Genomic DNA, 20,898 nt, shown 5'->3' with positions numbered 1-20,898 from the left:
AGGGTCTAAACACCCCAACCCTTACCGATCAAACTTCAGACATCTTTCTATGATCAGTTCACTTCATCCAATTCGCAAGTTTTTGAGCTAGCGGAAAGAAATACATGGAGTCTAGTGACAAACATGTATGGGAGGTGGTCCAGAGGAGTGCACTATCTGGCCATGAATGCTGCCTGGGATGGATTGTAGCTGTCTGATTGACAGTCCTGGCCTCATTTTTGTGCTTTGGGCACGATTAACAGGGATTTGTATCACCGGCACCTGGTATCGTCTGATAAATATAGACAAATAGAAAAGTTTGGTTTCTCGAGACACCATATGCATTTGTTCGTGTATGGTTTGGGAATTCTTAGCATTCATTTTTATATGCTGAACTCAACTTTTTAACTTGCAAATCAGTAAATCATGGTGTGAGGTTCACAGTGGGCTTCTTACTTAAGATCTACGGCTGAACACCGGGGAAACGCTCTCTTGTGTGCAAGGTAGACACATTCTTAATGCTGCGGAATAAAGCTCTTCCTAATACATTATACACTAGTCTTACTGCTTTCTGTTTTGATTGTTCCTATAAATAGAATGCAAATAAGAGCCGGAAAAGTAGATGAAGCAAGAACAACAACTTACCGGTAAAGGTCACAAGGCTATCACAGACCACAGGGGACGGCTGAGAGCGACCTGGGAAATGAAGTGTAATATTTACTGGTGGGAAAAATGTTCATCACAAAATAGTTAAAGGGGATATCTGGAGTGCAGGAATGGTCCTACCATTTTTGCTCTCCAAAATCCACTTCCTCCGGCTGCCTGTCGGTGCTGATAACTTCAGCAGACGACAGGGGGGTGGGATCATGCTGCAGGCATTGCGTGTGGGTGAAGCCATGCCCACACCCAATGTCCAATAGCTGCCCGATGTCAGTGCGATATTGGTAACATTGGGCACCTGTTGGTCACTTCCCACCACATGCTCCCGTCCTCCTCCTATCTGCAGATGTCATTGGCACGGAAAGGCAGATGGATGAAGTTTAGCACCAGGGGAGCAGAACAGGTAGGACCTTTCCTGCTCTCCAGATATCTGGAAATGAATACTTGGCCCTTTCTGCTCAGTATTCTATGTTTGAGCTTGTGTAATGCCAGACTACATAGAAACGTTGTGCTGTAATAAGACTTTCTGCATTATCACGGTGTACAATGCAGCGGGGCCGGGACATTATCCTGCTAACCCTTGCCATTAGGGGTGGTCTTGCTTCCATGAAGGAGGGGACTTGGTGTGTACAATGGTTAGGTAGGTGGTTGGTGTCACAGTGACATCCATATGACCCAGGACACAAGGTCTCCAGCAGAACATTGCCCATCACACTGCCCCTGCCATCTTGTCTGCATCCTGGTGCCATCTCTTACCGTCCACACGATGGAGAATGTGACCCATCAGATAAGACACTTTTTTCCATTGCCCCATTCACCAGTTCTGTTGCTCAGGTGCCCTTGTAGACACTTTCAACAATGAACAGGGCTCAGCATGAGTATTCTGATTATTGCCCTATACACTGTGATGCCCTGGGTGATCTGACCCCTTTGTATCTCAGGAACTTTATAGCAGTTTGCTATACTAGGCTAGTATTTAAAGGGAAACTGAGAGCACATTGCCCATTGCCGATCGCATGAGCAGTGCATACTTACCGTCCTCGCTGCACTGTTATGTCACAGTGGCGTGTCTGTGACCTTCAGTGCCCGCCCTGCATGGCCTCTGCCAGCCCAGCTCTCAAGCTAATGCAGTATCTTCAGGCCGCCTTCCACCTTCTCCGGAATGATTGACAGCCAGATGAGGCGGGGGCGGCAGCCAGAGGATACTGCATCGGCTGGAGAGCTGGGCCGGCAGAGGCCATGCAGGGCGGGCACTTATGAAGCATGTTATATAATATTATTAGTGTTAAGTGATGCTCGGTCGATCATAGTGCTTGATGGAGCATTGGGGTGCTCGATCAAGCTGAATGCTCGACCAAGCATCTCGGAAAGCTTGTGTGCCTTTTAAATAATTGTGCTACTTTACTGAAACTGCAGTACCAGCCGGATGATCTTCACTGCCACTGAATTCCCCGCTGCTCACAATAAAGAGTGTGGCTGGAGCCGCACGCTCCATTGTGTGCACTGACAGGTTTTCTGTGGGTGCTATTCAATGAATAGCAGCCGCAGAAAACTGACATGTCAGTGGTTTGCGGCACCACTAAGGATCCCGGCCGGAGCGTATACTATGTGTATACACTCAGGCCGGGATTCCATAGAAGGCAGCACTATGTAAGCTACGTAGTAATCACGGCCGTTGTTGCAAATCGCCAACAACGGCTGTGATAATTACATAACTTACGTAGTGTGAACGTAACCTTATTCTAATCTGTTTCTAGTTTCTGACCTAATTTTTTTTTATTTCACCATACTGGACTGATGTTGAGAGAATTTAGTGACATGCTTTACAGCAAGACTCATGGACAGACTCTGACCCCTTGAGATGAATGTGAGACATTACTGAGCGCGCTCTGTGACCTGAGAAGAGGTCATTCCACAGCGAGCTGCTATCGTCTCCTCTATCTACTGGTGTCACATGATGCTGCAATGCTGTACAGATCACTTTACAGCAGCCTCCTCCTTATCACCACAGACACAAAGGGAAGTCTCAGCTTAGTTTTAGCCCCAGTGGTGAGAATGAAAACTGCAAGATATCAGGATTATTTTTTAATATAGATAGAAATTTTTGAAAAAAGTGTCACCAAAAATTCTTAAAAAATATGTTTAACATAAAAACATTATTTATAGAATAAGTGGATTTTCTGATGACACTGTCCCTTTAAATATTTTACTTGACTCTGGGAATGAGTACTTGAGTATTTAAGTGCTCGATCAACTCTAATTATTACGGTATATGTAGAAGCTGTGTGATGCAGATATCAAAATTAGCAACTCTTTTTAAAAGAACAGAATTATCAAAATCTATAACTTCCTCCCTAAACGGCATCAATACTATCAATAATGATGGCTGAGAGGCTAGAAATGTGGAGATCACCGTACAAGATGTTTACACGTGTGAACCTGTTGGGGCCACTTTCCGTCTTACGACTCCCATATTATTAATCTGCGAGATGTTACTCGTTGCCATTTCAGAGAGAGAGAGAGAGAGGAACGTCCCAAGCTCTGGAGGGAAAACCGCGCTAAAGTCCCGGGGACATTATGTTAATGACATTACTCCATTTCTGGAAGCAACGCTGATTAAATATTCATTGACTTTGATTATAGTGAAATTAGGGCTAAAGCGCGAACTCAAATTGAGTGGAATAATGGCGGTGTAAATAATGCATAGTCTCTAAATTGAAAACAGCAGCTTGTGCGCCACGTCGCCCCCTTTGTCATACTGCCATTTGTGTGGGAACGCGGTGCTCTGATCTCCGACAGCTCGGGAAACACTAACAGGAAAAAAAAGAGACTGGATTATTTACAAGTTTAGGAAATTTAAAATAATTAGAGGGAATGTTGCGCGACGAGGTGTGTTTGTTTCTGGCTTCCCTTATGGTTTCTATAAGATTGTCAGGATGGCGAAAGAACAGAAAAATAAATAAAAACGACATAGTCAGTATTTTCTATATATTTATGGTTTGCGTTATAGTTTTTTTCATTTATGTAAGGGGAATCTGTCATCACTTTCATGCTGCCTGAACTAAGAGTCATCAGGGCGGTCCATTGGCTTCTGCTTGCCCCGCCCACCATTATTTATGAATCTCAATGTAACCAAACAGGGAAAGTTCTATTATTCAAGGCTGATGGGCGGGGAGAGGCTGCTGGGAACCGCCCTCATGACTCATGGTTCAGGAAGCATGAAAGTGATGACTGCTTGTCTTTAAGGCTATATTCACACATAAGGGATGCTTATCAATATTTCTCCATTGGTATACACTCGGTAGAAGACGCAGATTCGGGGGGGGGGGGGGCATGGCAAGGTGGGGAGAAGGCAAGTTCTCCTCCCGTGTCTGATTTACCATGATGGCATGACGCAGACGTAAATAATGGCAGAAATCTGAGTAGCAGGTTTAGTTTTTTGCACCCACTTTATGGCAGAAGCAGGTCGGGCTGGATCCAGCGGGGAAATAGGGGCAGGGCCTAATGTAAGACTTCATACATGTTCCCCATAGTGTTTAGCAAGCATGCAAGCGCAGGGTGATTGATTGAGCTTCATGCTCTACCTGGCACCTCATGGTGCTAAGGTAAAGGTGGCCATACACCTTCAATAACTGATGCCCACCAGTTGTATCTTCCACCTGCCGCATAACCTGTTATATTTTTTTGTTCTAATTTTTGTAGATTTCTCCTCTTGAAGGGATGTGTAAATGAAATATACAAAAATAAGATCGAAAAAAGCTAACAGGTCTCTGCAAGACACATTAGAACTCAATTGCCGATACAGCCTATGTCTGTATCCATGTTTTCCAGGACCTTCTAGGGGAGCATCCAACTTCTCCAATCCAACTTCACCAGCAATCAAATGCAAAGCGTTCAGGTTTGGAAAATGTTGCCAAACCCAAACAATTAGAGGGAGGGGGTACCAGACTACCCATTCTTTCTACTGACATCATGAAGTCCTCATAGACTTTATAGCCTGCTGCACTAGTACTCTAGTCCGAAATGTTCAGACCTTGAGTGATCGCTAGAATGAAAGGGGAGAGAGGCGTGTGGCTGAGCTGTTCTCCTCCTGCACAACTGAAACAATCCCATAAACTTACTGTACGTTGGGAGTCTTTCTAGTTCAAGTGGCACAGATCTGGAAGAGAACAGATTGATCCCATACTTCTCCCGTCTCATTCTAGTGATCCGTCGGTTATGGATCCCGAATAATCAAAAATTTTGACAAGTCTCTACAATTTATCAAAACTTTTTTCTTTAAAGTGACAGTGTCAATTTAAAAAGAGAAGTCCGGGCATGCTCTCCCCTCCCTAGATCTAGTGCCTTTCCGTGAATGGATCCCTGGCCGCTTCCTGGTCTGAATGGAGACTTGGCTTGCGATGTGTCAGGTCTGCTCAGCCAACCAGTGACCGTAGTGTGTTCCCGTCTTGGCCACTAACTTTCCGAGCGGACCTGACACATCACAACCCAGCTCTCCACCAGAAAGCAGCCAGGGACCGGATCGGTGGTATGTGGTCTCCAACGCTGGAGTCGGGGAGGTAAGAGCACTTTATTTATTTTATCCTCCCCCTCCCTGGCACTTGTGATAAGAGGTCTGTCCGGACTTCTCCTCTAAGGTTACCATCTTGGTTGCCATCTATAGCGTACATGCCTGTAGACTAGGCGCCTAGGATTTGTCCTGTAATATTCCTCAGCTTCCACCTTGGCTCTGCAGGGTTTATATCCTTCACACCAGCAGCGAGCGGGTTACATAATTGTAAATGAACATGGGAAATGTAGAAAAAGCAGCATTCTGCAGGTATTTAAAAGGTCCTGATTAGCCTGCAGCAGGAAATCCTTTTGATGTGAACCTTCTGAGCGCCACTTATCTTCAGTCAAATTGTAAATAGCTCTGCTAATTTTTATCTTATATAATTTTTAATCAGCCCCCTGGAATTAATCTTCTTTTCTAGTAGAAACGGCTGCATCTTGAGAAACAGAAATTCTCGGCGGTGCCAAAGAGCGAAAATCAAACTTCAATAAAACTATTGTCACTTTTGATGACAATTCAGAACCTGCGGGCCTGTAGTGGTTCTAGACTGTGGAGACTCCGCTCAAAAATGGGAATTTATATTCGTCTCAGCTCTTCTACATGGCTGTGAAGTGCACTTGTCGCATCCATTATCTCAGCGCAAAGACTGTGTATACCGCGCATGGAGACCTCTCCGGTAATGGACTCCTACACAAAGGCTAAAGGCAGCTTTGATGGTGTTTGCCTAATACCGGGGAATGGACAGTAGGATAGAGCTATGATGGTGGAGGATGGGTCCCAATTGTCTAAGACCACTATGGAATGGATATAAGAGGGGCTATCCAGCCTTACAAAATGGATAGCTTGTCCATCATCTATTTAATCATGTGAACATCTATTCAATACCTCTGCTTATCCCTATGTCACCGTACTATTGAGTACTATTAGAAGAAACAATGCAAAATACTGTAGTATTTTCCCCATTCACTTAAAGGGGTATTCAATTTATATTTTTTTATTATTATTATTATTATTATTATTATTATTATTATTATTATTATTATTATTTTAAATCAACTAGTTTCAGAAATGTAAGTAGATCTGTTATTTACTTCTAAAAATCTGAAAATCTCCAGTCATCCAGTACTTATCAGTTGCTGTATGTCCTGCAGGAAGTGGTGTATTCTCTCCACTCTGACACAGTGCTCTCTGCTGCCACCTCTGTCCATGTCAGGAACTGTCCAGAGCAGGAGAGGTTTTCTACGGGGATTTGCTGCTGCTCTGGACAGTTCCTGACATGGACAGAGATGGCAGCAGAGAGCGCTGTGTCAGACTGACAACAGTTGATTTGCCAAAAAAAAGTACCCCTTTAAGTTAATATATATATATATATATATATATATATATATATATATATATATATATATACCCATTAAGTGATAAAAATAAGCTGATTTAACTGATAATACAGAGCATCATCAGTCTTTGATTTGTCTTTTTGAAGAAAAGAATTTTCCAGCCATTGTCTTTTACCTTAAAATCAATAGCACAGATAACAAATGTAAAAAAAAAAATGGTATCCATGACATCTTTTGTTTCAATCCATTGAATCTTTAGTCTCATTGATGTTCCTGTTAATGAATGGACACCATGATGGATGTTGGCTCATCCGGGATGGGAAAACATTCAATGCAACGTTTCCTGTAAGTTATAAACCTCTTCTTTTATCTATGGTAGACGAGGGTGATGCATTGTGGAGCAATAAACCCAAGGAAGTCAAAGTTACACAATACAAGGGAAAACAAAGACTGATGCCTATTAAGTTCAACTTAAAGGGAAAGTGTCATCAGAAAATTACTTCTTGTATATATATATATATTTTTTTTTATGTTAAACATATTTTTTTAAGAACTTTAGGTTGAATTTTTTTTATAATTTTCCATTTTTCTATCTATATTATAAAATAATCCTGAAATCTTGTAGTTTTCATTCTCACAATGGGGCTAAAACTAAGCTAAAACTTCCTGTTGTGTCTGTGGTGATTAGAGGAGGCTGCTGTAAAGTGATCTGTACAGCATTGCAGCATCATGTGACCAGTAGATAGAGGAGACAATAGTAGCTCCCTGGGGAATGACCTCTTCAAAGGTCACAGAGCGCGCTCAGTAATGTCTCACATTCATCTCAAGGGGAAAGAGTCTGTCTATTGTCGTCTATGTCCATGAGTCTGTAAAGCATGTCACTAAATTCTGTTAAGAACAGCACAGACAAGATGGGAGCCCCCCATAATAATGGACAAAAAGGGAAATAAGAAAATTGCAGTCAGAAAATAGACATAGATTAGAATAAAAGGACAAGTTTTCGTATCTGACTCAGTAAAAGAAAATCTAGGTGACACATTCCTTTTAAAGGGGAGAGAAGAAATAGATGAATGAAGAGGTGGGAATAAAAAGACGTCCATTAAACACTAATTTTGCATGATGTTTTTCGGGCTATTCTGGTATCTTTTCATGTTGTTTTTTTGTTTGCAATTTTTTTTTCATTACAAATCATGTCGTTTTTTTCATCATGTGATTCATGAAGTCTATGAGAGTAAAAACTCCACTATTTCTTGAAAAAACAAACACCATAGACAAAACATGCTGCAATTTAGCAAAACTGCCGAGTTACACAAACCCCCCAAACCCTAAGACATTATACGGGTATGGCATTTCACATATCACCATTGACTCTCAACAAACATTTAGCCAAAGCATTTTGGAACTAAAAAATTTCAATGCTCCAAAAAACTGCGAACGTGGTTCCAGCCTAAGGATGGGTTCACATTACAAAATCCGTGCGGTTAAATTCCAGCGGATTTCGTCGCTCGTACGCGCTCACAGCCGCACGCCTCTCCACAAAATGGTGTCTATTGAGCCTCCGGAATTTATCCACGCGGATTACGTAATGTGAACCCACCCTAAAGATTTGTATTGAACCAGAGGAAGGTAAAAAGGCGTGAACCAATTTTCTTCTGGATCAGACACGATAAACAAAAAAAGAATTTTACAGAATTTAAAGTGACCTCATTTAAGAGTCTCGAAACAAAGGACAAGCCAGATATCTCAGATGAGGCTCCACAGATTTTTTGCATATTTGTATTTCTAAGGGAGCAATGCACCCAGGATGTTGTATTGATTGCTTTAACCGGCAGCCGACAGTGTTTTCTTTGGCCGGTCTCCTTGAGATCAATGACCTGTTTACCGTCATCCTATTGTTCGTTTCAGATAGGGGTGGTCTGGACCACATAAGACATGTTATGGCTCAGCATTGTAACCCTCTGAATAGAGAAAATGTTTTGATATTGGTTACCAGATCTGGAATCCAATACAAAGAACATTGATCCAGGGATTTATTTGGATTGCCATTTTCATGAAGGTTTTTTTTTCTCCCTGTGATGGGGCAATTGGAATCTGCCTCATGAAGGGTATTGCCTTCCTCTGGATCAACACAGTAGGGTCACAGGTTGAACTAGGAGCCATAAATGCTTACTGAGCAACAACATATAGACTGTATACCACACCACTTAGTGAACAGGAGCAGGGACCTCTTTTCTTGATAGGAGTCCCTGCTCCTTTATTAAATTCCTCCAAAACAAACTCTGAAAGTATCAGTGAGGGTGAAATTGATTTATAATTAATGATCAATTTGCCCATCTCTACACTGTATATGTTATGATTAGGACTGGTTTTCTAGAGGAACTTCTAGCTAGCCCAAGACTCTGACATAAAGCACGGTCATAATATATACAGATGAATTCTACCTTTACTTTTGAGATTAGTGTTGAGAAATTTTGCCATATTTTGTTGGGGTATGTGAGGATATATGGCCACAAAGCAATTGGGATAAAGATGGGAGGTAGTGCTGAGTGGAACTGTCAAAATGTTGGGGTTCGGCAATGTTCTCCGAACCTGAAGGCTTGGCGTTTGAATACCGGTGGCTGCTGAAGTTGGGTGCTGCCCTAGGGCTGCCAGGAAAACATATATACAGCCTATGGCTTATGGATGTATCCATGTTTTCAAGGACTCCCTAGGGCTTCATTACACTTATACAGCTACAGGGAATCAAAGGCCAAGCATTCAGGTTCGGAGAACGTTGCCAAACCCAAACATTTTGACAAGTACGCTCAACACTAATTGTAGGCTATTGAGGGTTTGCTGGCTTGTCACCTTAATGTCTTGAATGTCAGTCATGAGAAACTGGAGCCTATCAAAAAATTTACCGAGAGGTAAGGCTGGACGCATGTATATATCCGTACTGGTCTGGCTGTAGACCATCCCCAACTAAAGCGAGAGAGCAGAGAGCTCCTGGGTTTAACAAGTCATTGAGTTATTTCACAAATTACCTTACCCCGTACTGTGTTTGCAATGATAACAGCGGGGTTTACGATGAGATTAACGTGAGCCATTGGCCTCCTCTGTATAGATGGTGGCTAGGCTCTTAGAATGATAATTGTATGTGCTGGGCCCGGGATATCACAGCTGAATACTGTATATGTCACATTAGATAGCATCATAAAGCTTCCCTACAGCTCAGCTTCCAGAATCTCCATGTTTTTCTCATTACCCCTGGAATTCCAGTTCCTCTTCAATGGTGTCATTTACGTGAAAGTTAATAAGAATGAAGTAAGAGCCGTGATTCATTGGTTATGCGATTATTAAAACCATCTGACATTTCAGCCAAATACCATGGAAATTATCTCACTCGGAATCGTTTTATGTTGTCAGCATAAAGTCAGGTTAACCCTAAAAGCTACTGTACAGATCGAGATAAAGGGATTTTAAAGGGATTTTTCTACACCACTTCTATGGTACCTAAATAGTCCTGGCTTCTATCACAAAATGGGAGTGATGATCTAAAGGGGTTCTACAAACAAAATTGTCTACTTTAGGGTACGTTCACATGTACCGTATCCGATGTATCCGAAGCTGTGAGTTTGCATCAAAATCTGCTGCAGATATCTACCCATTCACTTCAATAGAATGACACACTCGGAATTGTCAACCCACTGCGAGCATGTCAAAATCAGAGCCCTTAACCTCCCGCGGCCCGAGTACATACTTTACCGGGTCTCCGCTCCGGCTTGCTTCAGGGGCTCCCAGCGCTCAACCAATCAGGGAAATTGAGAGTCCAGAGCTTGCTAGGGCTGCATCCAACTTCCTCAGCTAGTGGGAGTCCTACTTTGATAGGGAGATAACTAGAGATAAGCGAACCGGGTTCAGGTTCGGGTTCGAGTCTATCCGAACCCGAACGATCGGCATTTGATTAGTGGCGGCTGCTGAACTTCTAAACTGCTAAAGCTCTAAGGTTGTCTGGAAAACATGGATACAGCCAATGACTATATCCATGTTTTCCACATAGCCTTAGGGCTTTATCCAACTTCAGCAGCCACCGCTAATCAAATACCGAAAGTTCGGGTTCGTATCGACTCCAGCATGCTCCAGGTTCGCTCATCTCAAGAGATAACCTTTAATATTGGAATAATCTCTTTAAAGGGACTGTCCACATTTTTAGTATTTTTGACAATCAACAATAATGATTATGCTAAGCAATTTACTAATACATAATCCTTGCACTTCAGACCTGTAATAATTCGGTAGCTTTCTCCCCCACCCTCTCCCTGTCCATGCAGACGTATATTTCATGGCTGCCTATGTAGGTGCATGTGACGATATAAACACATCCCACTGTGCCTCCTCCACTACTGTAGAACTGTGAAATGATATGGAGGAGGCACGGTGACTTATATCATTACAGCTGAGGCTTAGTGTTATCTGGTAAAAAGGCTAACGTTAACCTCCACATTATGAGTCTAGTACCCACTGCCACAGAGGTACTGGGAAGAGCCAGGTACCAGTAGTCTCAGATCATGAAAATGACACTCCTGGTGTGGGTGGTAACAGGCTGGTATTACTCAGCTCGGAAGGGTCATTTATTTTGGTATTACTAGGCTGACACAGTTTTTTTTTTTTTTTTTAACCTGATATTTTGGAAAAGAGGAAGGATTTTATGTTAATTGTTAGGCTGTGTTCACACTATGTATTGACAATGACCGTGTCAAACAATGGCCACTGTCTCACATGTTTACCCCCCCCATTACTGCAGTATTGGCCAGATGAACATCATTATGTTTAATTTGGTTTGCGGGCACATTTGGGTGTGCCTGCAATCTAAATGACTTTTGACTTCAATAGAATGTACGGCCATGAGCACGGCCAAACATTGTGTGAACAGACTGTGATCAAAATCCATTGTTCACAGTCTGCCAGCCGGAAATAATTGACAAGTCAATTTTTTGCACGGCCAAAGGGGAACAGCCATTGTGCAATACATTTTTGCATAGGTGTTAACCCATGTTGGTGTCCAAAATTTTTAACACCAGTGGTTGGATCCCCTCTGTTCATCTAGATTTCAAGCGTATCAGGATAACTTATAATCTTGGGTTAACCCTTCGATGGGCACGTGAAATTGGCTCATCTAATAACATACAACTCTCTAAAATGTATAATATTAAAAATTATTCTTTCCCATATAGAATTATTTGACTTCTATGTTTTGTCCCCATTCCAATTTTTTTTTTTCATTTTAATTCCCAATGGAGCTGATAACTTAAGAACAGAAACGTTGGGTAAATCGTCTTCTCGTCTGCCAGCGCGTAATCTATGTCAGAGAAGAAATGAAGATATATTTTGTTTTGCCCTTATAAGTGTAATGAAGAGTGTACACATCATCTGGTCCAATTCTCGCGCATTGACAACTATATTCCGCTAAGACTACATTGCACGTAAAACCATATGTGCAGGAGATAAGTTGCATATTTATACACGGCAATGTTTCCATTTACATAAAAATCCTTCTAAAAATAAGTGAGACAGTGTCAGGCAGAAAACATCTTTGAGATAACAGCAACAAAACTGTCAGCCTTGTGTTTCGTTCTGATAAATACTCTCCCTTTGAATTCGCGGAGCAGAAAGCTGTTTGATGCTCAAATGAGAAGAATTTATCAATCACGCTACAAAGAAACTCTTCATTTCCTCTCTGCTGGCTCAAACCTTAACCCATCCTGTTTGTTACACCAAGAAAATAAACACTGGTCACATTGCAGATATTAGTCCTTCCACTACTTTCTTAGCAGACCTTAAAAGTTCTCATTACAATGGACTATTAAGCAGATTTGCAAAAACGGAGAAGAAAGTGAGTTAAAAGTTAATTGTCGGTGTAACGGAGCTGAGTTTGTCGGAAGTCGGTGCGTCGGTGCAATGTATCATGTGGCTGTAGATAAAATTACTAAGTCTGGATACTTTTATGTTGTGTTAAGTAGCGTCCAGCGATTGGAAAGCTCATGAGGAATGTGACCATAGGTTCCCATTGACCCAAGAGTGTCCTTTTGACCTTCAATCATCTTAGCATCAACATCTTGGGTGCTGGCTGACATCTGCATGTGCACTTTTTGGCATAAGTCAGGGATGGGGAACCTTCAGCCCTCCAGCTGTAGCAAAACTACAATTCCCATCATGCCTGAACAGCCATGGTTGTCCAAGCATAATTGGGATTGTAGTTTAGCCACAGCTGGAGGGCTGAAGGTTCCCCATCTCTGTCATTGGAGATCGCCATGATGTTGATCATTTAACTGTCAAGATGCCACCGTTTATAGTGACCGTGGCCTCTAGAGAGTTGTCATGTTGTGTTAGGTTTAGTATTGGCAGCACTGTGATCAAACTGTAGGGTGCCAATTGGTTGTCATTGCACCAGGTGCGTTCTGAAGGACTCCATGGTTGCCATGTTAGATCCACTGTTAGAGTCTGCAGAATAACCAGTTAGAAGCTCCCTTGTACAAGTCCCCCAAGGAAACTTTTTTTTTTTAATAAGTACAAATATGTTTTATATATAAAAAATATTCTACCTAATAAGTTCAGAGCCATTTATCTCAACATGCATACACAGAAGCTTTTTGAAGGGATTGTTCACCAATTTTTGTAATTTACTACAAAATACATCTCCAGTCTTCCTGTATTTATGAGCTGCTGTATGTCCTGCAGGAAGAGGTGTATTCTTTCCAGTCTGACACAGTGCTCTCTGCTGCCACCTCTGTCCATGTCAGGAACTGTCAAGGGCAGCAGCAAATCCCCATAGAAAACCTCTTCTGCTCTCCAGACTGAAAAGAATACACCACTTCCTGCAGGACATACAGAAGCTGGAAGACTTGAGATTTTGTAATAGAAGTAAAATACAAATCTCTGGCATTTTCTGGCAACAGTTGATTTGAAAGAAAATATTTCTGGGTGAACAACCCCTTTAAGGCCTTCATCAAAGTATAGAACCGACAACTCTATGTAACAAAAGCTTGGGATGTGCAAGGTTATAGCAAGGACAGCTAGGTGACTGTATGGAGGTAGGGCTTTGGAGGTGGTGTATGTATGTGTGTGTGTGTGTGTGTGTGGGGGGGGGGTGTTAATTCTAATTTGGCAGCGAGGATAGAGGAGGAGGCTAAAAGTAACCACCCATCTCCTTTTTCACTCTCATCATGTATACACTCGCAGAGAATAATCTTAATTTGGAGATGAGAGCAACTCGAGCATCTGCATGTCCATCCAGAGCCAAGGGTGCAGCATTTATTGCCGGTGGCTGCAGTAGTTGAACGCAGACCTAAGAAGTCCTGGAAAACATGGATATTGCCTATGGCTTTATTTTCTTTGTTTTCTGCACGCTCGGTTTTGGACGTATCTGAGCATGCATAAGTTGCCCTCATTACTAATAGTGGTGGATATGAAACTTTTTGGGTAGGTATTTATTGGACTACATTAGCAGACAGCACAAAAAAATTGTCTAAAACCATAAGTCCCATTATTACATAGTAATAAAAGTTATATCCCCGGAGTGTCAGATGGAGTCATGCGGCCCCATATGCTAATTCAGCGCTGAGTATTCTACGAAGTCAATGGCGTAGCCTAACCAAAAATTCTTGATTCTTGATGCACCACCAAGATGCAAAAGCTGTAAACCCCTCTTTCCTCATACTGCTGTAACGATGGCCGGGTATTCCAGCAGCCGTCTTCTTACCGTCGTGGCTTTTGGCCCTAGCTGCATGGAGCAACATGCGTCCTGTCTTTCCTTTCTCCCTGCAGTATACATCAAGCCACTAGAGGGGGCGCGTGCTCACTGCTCTGTGTCTCAATCACTCTGCACCTGTGTCTTAGCCATTTAAGGAAGCTTCCTGCACATGTGCTCTGCCTGAGCGTCAAAGTCCTTTGGTCCTGCTAAGGTGTTTGTGCATTCGCTCTGCAAAAGCATTCCTGTGTTCCTGTATTCCCTGTCCTGGTTCCTGTTCCTGTATTACCGCTGTGGTGTCCTCGTTCCCTGGAGTACCTGTTGTTTCATCCTGCACTCCCTGTTGCTTCCAGTATACCTGTGTGTTCCCGTCCTTAATGTGAACCTGACCCAAGCCATGTTTGCTCCTGCTTCCGTTCCTGCATCTAGTTACCCGCTTTGTTTAAACTGCACCGTGTGACCTGCACCTGTGTCTTCGTCCGCAGCATCTGTCACCTGCATCCATTACTTTCATCTGGGGTGTCCTGTGTGTGCATAATTGTCTATACTGTCAGTTGGGCAATGCGGGTGTTCAACCCTTACCATCTGGTCTGCCTAGACCAGTTGACACGTGCTTTGTCTATCTCAGGAGGTAGCGGCCTGGCGTATCCTCTGGGAAAGTCTATCTCCACCATCAGGAGTATCTTGTAAAGAACCGAGGATACGCTTAGACAACACAGATGACACAGTAGCCTTACGTCCACTGATCCCGACAACTGTAACATCGGGAATCCATGATGATCTACAGTGATTCCGGCCAAGTGACACAAGGGATTTTTTATTTTTTTTTTGAAACGTGGTTTCCTCTCGTATTCTGTGCACTGCCTCGGCAAACGTGCACTCGAAAACATAATTTCCAATCATGGTAGGGGTGCATAATTCCACCAGCCGACTCTAAACCAAAGTCAATGCTTAATGTCACAGAGATGCTGTGTTGTCAAAATAAAATGGAAGGCCATAATTTCAGCCCTATCCTATCAGTCTGTCAGGCAGTAGGATTGTAAGCGCAGACAGATTCTGTGATATCAAACAAATTGTAGTACTTGTCAACTCAGCCTGAAAGGAAATGATAAAATCCACAGCCTGTGATGTTATAAATTGCTAACCGAGTAGAAGAGGTGATTTGGAACTATTCTATTCCTTCAATTATGTAAAAGTCTAAACATCTTAAAGGAGAAGAACGTGTAATTGTTCTGTTTACTCCATTGTTACCTGATTGATGGATTGATTGGCTGTGTTGCTTAATATTGTTCTATGCAAAAAGACCTTTTGTTTTTTTTTCCGTGCCTTTTACTATCCATGGTCTATATCCAAAGAACAGGAGGGGTGTCCACACCGCCACCCATCAGCACAATCATGGCACCAGAAGAACTCTAGGTTCTGTACATTGTGTATTAAAGAGTTTTTCCAAAGAATAGCTCCCATTTGTTTCTAGAGTTAGGGTGGGTTCATACTGAGGAATTCTCGCAGATAATATCTGCGGAATTCCTCTGTCTGTCCGCGCGCCTTTCCGACGGCTCCATAGACACCATTCTATGTGCCGGCGTATTCCGCTATCCGGTGAAAGAAGTGAAATGTCCCTTCTTTCGTCGGATATCGGAATACGCCGGCTCATAGAATGGTGTCTATGGAGCCGGCGGAAAGGCGCGCGGACATCCGACAGAATTCCGCGGAATTTATCCGTGAGAATTTCGTAGTGTGAACCCACCCTTACGGCCGCACCAGTCCGTAGACATGTCAATGACATGACAATCGTTGTGGAGGAGAGTGTAGTGGAAGTCTGCAGGGGGTGCTAGATACTGGGAATACACCACATTTTTTTTGGTCTAAAGTCATAGAAAACCCAAGGTGTGGTCTACTTGATGGGTGAAGTCCAAGAGCCATATTGGACAACACAATATTTTAGAGCAAGTGAGCACCGGCCTGTCAGGTCAGCGCTCACTTGCCTCTTGTTCCACGCTCACTGTCGGTGCTATTACACGCACCAACAGAGAGTGTGTGTGGGGGGATGTGGTTGCTGTAGAGAGAGTTGCTAAGGGGCTGCCTGGATGATCTTTAGATGACCTGGGTGGCTCAAATGAAATAGCAATTGTCTGCTGCCCCCACACCTATTATGCAGAGCGATCGTCAGCAGATTGTCGCTATCGTTGTGGGATTTTAGGTCATGTTTTAAATCAACTGACATTGGGCTGATCATTGATTTAAAACATGACCCATTACATGAAATAATTATCGTTTGGAATGGCTGGTAATCGGCCAAGTACGGCCAGTAATTGCTTTGTGTAATAGTACCCTAAGGCATCGTATAGTCTGTACCTGCACGCTCTTTAAATGCGACTCTAATAATCATTCAGTAATGTATCTGCCTTCTTGTAAAGAGACGGGTGGCATCCTCAACCATTTTATGAATACAATTTTTTACTGCACTTCCCATTGTTCTATTGTGGCTGAAGACTGAGGTCTCTGTTTTTAAGATGATAGTAGGATCCAAGCAGTGGCACCTCCTATGGTCAGATAGATAATCCCCTGAGGATAGGACATAACTTGTGATCGTGGGACAACCAAGCCAGAGAGTCTCTTAGAAAGGAAAGTTACCCATCTGTAGTCAGCTGTTTTGGGGGTTCTTGTCCCTTTTAGGTACAAAGCAGGGAGCTGGCTGACTGGCGAGAGTCTTTCAACACTACCCCCTCAGTGCCATGGTGAACACCTCTCACTAGGCAGCCAGTCCTCTGCTCTATCCTGGCGAGGAGCAAAAGTCCCAAAATAGCTGCTGACAGAATCTTTCTATTCTGGAAGAGTTTCTGGCATATAATACCTAGTTGTGAACCTGTCACCCTCAAAATGATTATCGTTCGCATAATCATTAACGATTAATGACCGCTATTGCGAAAGACCTGAAAACGTTCACTCATTTCCATGGAACGATAATCGTTACTTATGATTGTTTTTTCTTCGCTATTGCGTTCGTATCTACTGCGAATGATCGAACGACGTCTTATTCAATGCGAACGATTTGCGAACGTTTTGCGAACGAGCAACGATAAAAATAGGTCCAGGTCTTATAAAGCGATCAACGATTTCTCGTTCGGTCATTAATCGTTAACTGCATTTCAACCGAACAATTATCGCTTAGATTCGAATGATTTAACGATAATCTGAACGATAATCGTCTGGTGGAATAGGGCCCTTAGGTGCCCTAGGGATGCCGCCTCTCTTTGGTCTGGACACTTAGCCCCTTTCTGGGTGATGGACATGCAGGGCTCAATGTACAATGCTAAGTACTGCTCAGATCCTGTGCAGTCATTGAAGAAGGATCAGCAGTGTCCACGTCCATCACCAAAGAAGGGGGCAGGCCGAAGAGGCGCTGCAGTCCGAGGGCACAGAAGTCCCTTGGTTAGCACAATTCCTGCAGTTCAGTCTGTACTTTGGTGGTGACAGATTCCCTTTTAGACCCTTTAAGGTTTGAACATTGATTTGTAGGGAAGATACCTCCAGTAGGTGGCGCTGTAGAGCAAGTTCTTTTCCTCCTGCTTTGCATACTTTTTTCCCATGGAGCATTGCGAGGCTTACATGACTTCATTAATCAATTTGATATTCTCCTCAAGAAGACGCTCTACTCCCTCGGTTTCTCCTAGTGAGATTAGACTGTAGGGATCAATGTGGTCCTATCTGTACAGCGCTGTGGAATATGTCAGTTTATATAAAATAATAATGGAAAGAGGAAATTTTTTGAGTGGATTATTATAGAAATAACATACAGTATACATGCATGTGCCGTACTCCGCTCATCGTCTCAGTAGCCCCATGAACCGGTGGTCATGCCAGGTTAAGCCCGCTATCCATTGCTGTCCGAGTTGGGCGATATTTGACAGGTTTCGCCTTCCCTGTGCCATTTTCTTTATCCTGGTCGTCCTTCTCTTACACCGAGCCTGTTTTGCATCATCCGACACCAGAGAAGTGACTGACTAATACTGACATGAAGGATTTCTGACAAGACAAGGGCTCGATGCTACAGACTCGGCACGTGGTTAGCATGCTGAATTCCCGGGAATCCTCATTCCATGCAAACCTGCCGACTCCATAAATATGTATCTCCCGGTAATGGATTCTTCCAGGTGTACGTCTAAATGAAAGGACTTGTAAACAGACGTTGTGGCAGATCGCTGATTTGGTCTTAAACGTTGAGGTACAGTATCACACGTCTGAAGAGCCGCCAATGCATTATCTGGCGGGGTGAAGGGCACATTGCTCTGAGGTAACAGGAATTCATTCTCTTGTCATTATTGATTCCTGAATGCTGCCTCTCATACACATCTCTTATCTGATGTCCTTCATTCCTGTCAGCTTCTTCGATGCCGTCTTGGACAGATATAAATCAGTCGGCGATATGAGCCATGCACTGTTACCCATTGCGCACATAACTGCATGATGGATAATGTGTCTACAGGATAAATCAGAGACAATATCCAGATAGTTCTCTTGTGTTTTACTATAGGAGCATTAGCAGCTGCTGCGCACAGGACCTTTGGGCGGACTGCTACTTAAAGTGAATCTCCAACTTTTATCACTGAGCAGTGTTATGGTCTTTTACTTTGTGATAATTAATGGAGAAGTCCGGGTATGGACTTTTTTTTTTTTCAAAACAGCAGGAAAGGAGGTGGGTGAACAAAACTACATGCACCTACCTCCCCGGCTCCAGCACTGGGGTCTGCTGTCCTCCGCTCCGGTCCCCGGCTGCTTCTAGGTCTGAGAGGGATCTGGGACTTGACGCGTCACTTAACCAGTCAGCAACAGAGGTGGTACCCCACTACAGCTGTTGACTGGCTGAGTGGGCTTGGAACGTCACATCCCTGTAATGGGTATTCAAATCATGAAATCATGAATAGGTGGATCCCCTGGATCAAGAGTGCTGGCGTTCCTTCCCCAAGCCCTTACCAGTGCCTGCCGCAGGGCCGGTTGGACTTTGCTGCAGGAAACTCCCAGATCGCTACCCTCAGAGATGGACCTCGGTGACCACCGACTGAAGAACTGAAAGAGTGCTGGAGTTCGGGACTAGGTACTCTTCCCCTGTGGTAGAAGTGCAAGATGCAATGCTAGGACGTAGTTCCAAATAGCTAGAGGATCGCTAGGAAGTGGCTGATAGCAAGGGAGCACAGTTGCTCACTGACAAACAATAACAACCGAGCAATGTGGTGAAGAGGTGTAAAATTTATATAACATAAATAACAATTATATATATATATATATATATATATATATATATATATATATATCAGGAGTACATGCCAGAAGACTCCAGAGCCTGTGGGCTGAGGTTATAAATACAGGTGGAGAGGCACATGCCGGCCACCAGAGGGAGCCCAATCCTTTAGGAGGCCAGCTCAGAGCAAGAGAAACTGCTAGAGAACAAGCAGGCTGAGAGAAAGGGAGATGATCACAGCATAGTGCGACCCAGAGCGGGTATGGGGTAACGGACACGGCCATATGTCATTACAGTCCCAAGTCCCCTCTAGACCAGGAAAGGGCATGGGACTGGGGGACCGGAACGGGGGACAGCAGACACCAGTGTTGTAGCCGGGGAGGTAAGTGCATGGTTTTTTGTTTTCTCACCTCCTCCCCAGCATTAAAAAAAAAAAAAAAAAACAACCATGCCTCGACTTCTCCTTTTATTTCTTAATAAAGTAATGCTCATGCATAGACATAGATATAAGCCTAGCAGTATGACTGCCTGCGGCCACCACTTGCCCTACTACATATAGACTCATTACTGAGTTCAATGGATAAACAGTATGCAGTAAACTCCATTGCTCCCTCTAGTGATGGCTGAATGCAGTTACAATGTTAGCCTTTAAATGGTCACTAACTTTTCATTAAAGGGGTACTCCAGTGGGGGGGTACTTTTTTGCTGGGACCGGGGAGGAGGTGGCCGAGGGACGGCAGCGGGTCCAGCATCGCGGCGCTCAGTTGCGCGGTTCCCGGCCGCTTCTGGGTGTCTGACACGGGCCCGAGACGATACGCCTCAGGTCCGCTCAGCCACTCAGTGACAGAGGCAGGATCTGAGTGGACTTGAAACGGATCCCGCCTCCTTCACTGAGTGGCTGAGACGTCACGTCTCAGGCCCACGTCAGACACCCGGAAGCGGTCAGGAACCGGGCACCGGAGCGCCGCGATGCAGGACCCGCCGCTGGAACTGGGGAGGTAAGTGGACGTCTTTTCCCTCCTCCCTGGTCCCAACAAAAAAGTGCCCCCCCCGCTGGAGTACCCCTTTAAACTTTTTAGGATAAGCTGTATGTACATGAGAATTAACACTATTTCTACCCAATAGCTAAATCTTGAACTAGTTAGTGGACTAAATTCTATGATGTCTACTGCACACACATAGAAGAGGGAACCCTGCTCCCCTATATTCCTACAGCAAACAGAAGCAGCATCAGCTTGGGGGACAGTATAGAGTGGTATTGCGCTGTATAAGGATGTATTCACATTAGCTCCCTCTCCTTCTGTCAGGCTCTACATCAGCTTCACATTCTATCAAAATGAGCCAATGTAAAAGTCTAATGTGACCAATGACTTAAGGCTTAGTTTGGTCTACGAAGCCTCCAGGA

The 20,898-nt window shown here is 43.6% G+C and overlaps 1 protein-coding gene across 1 annotated transcript in view; it reads left to right on the top strand.

The window, feature by feature from the left end:
* Nucleotides 1-975: 975 nt before the first annotated feature.
* Nucleotides 976-20,898, top strand: part of LOC138799868 (cytosolic carboxypeptidase 6-like) — a 291,975-nt gene continuing 272,052 nt past the window's right edge. The window contains exon 1 of the mRNA XM_069981583.1: nt 976-1,042. The gene's annotated coding sequence lies outside the window, so the exon portion shown is untranslated. The remainder of the gene's footprint in view (nt 1,043-20,898) is intronic.

The sequence above is a fragment of the Dendropsophus ebraccatus genome, chromosome 8 (genome assembly GCF_027789765.1).
Source record: "Dendropsophus ebraccatus isolate aDenEbr1 chromosome 8, aDenEbr1.pat, whole genome shotgun sequence".
NCBI lineage: Eukaryota > Metazoa > Chordata > Amphibia > Anura > Hylidae > Dendropsophus > Dendropsophus ebraccatus.
This window is presented reverse-complemented; position numbering and strand designations above follow the sequence as displayed.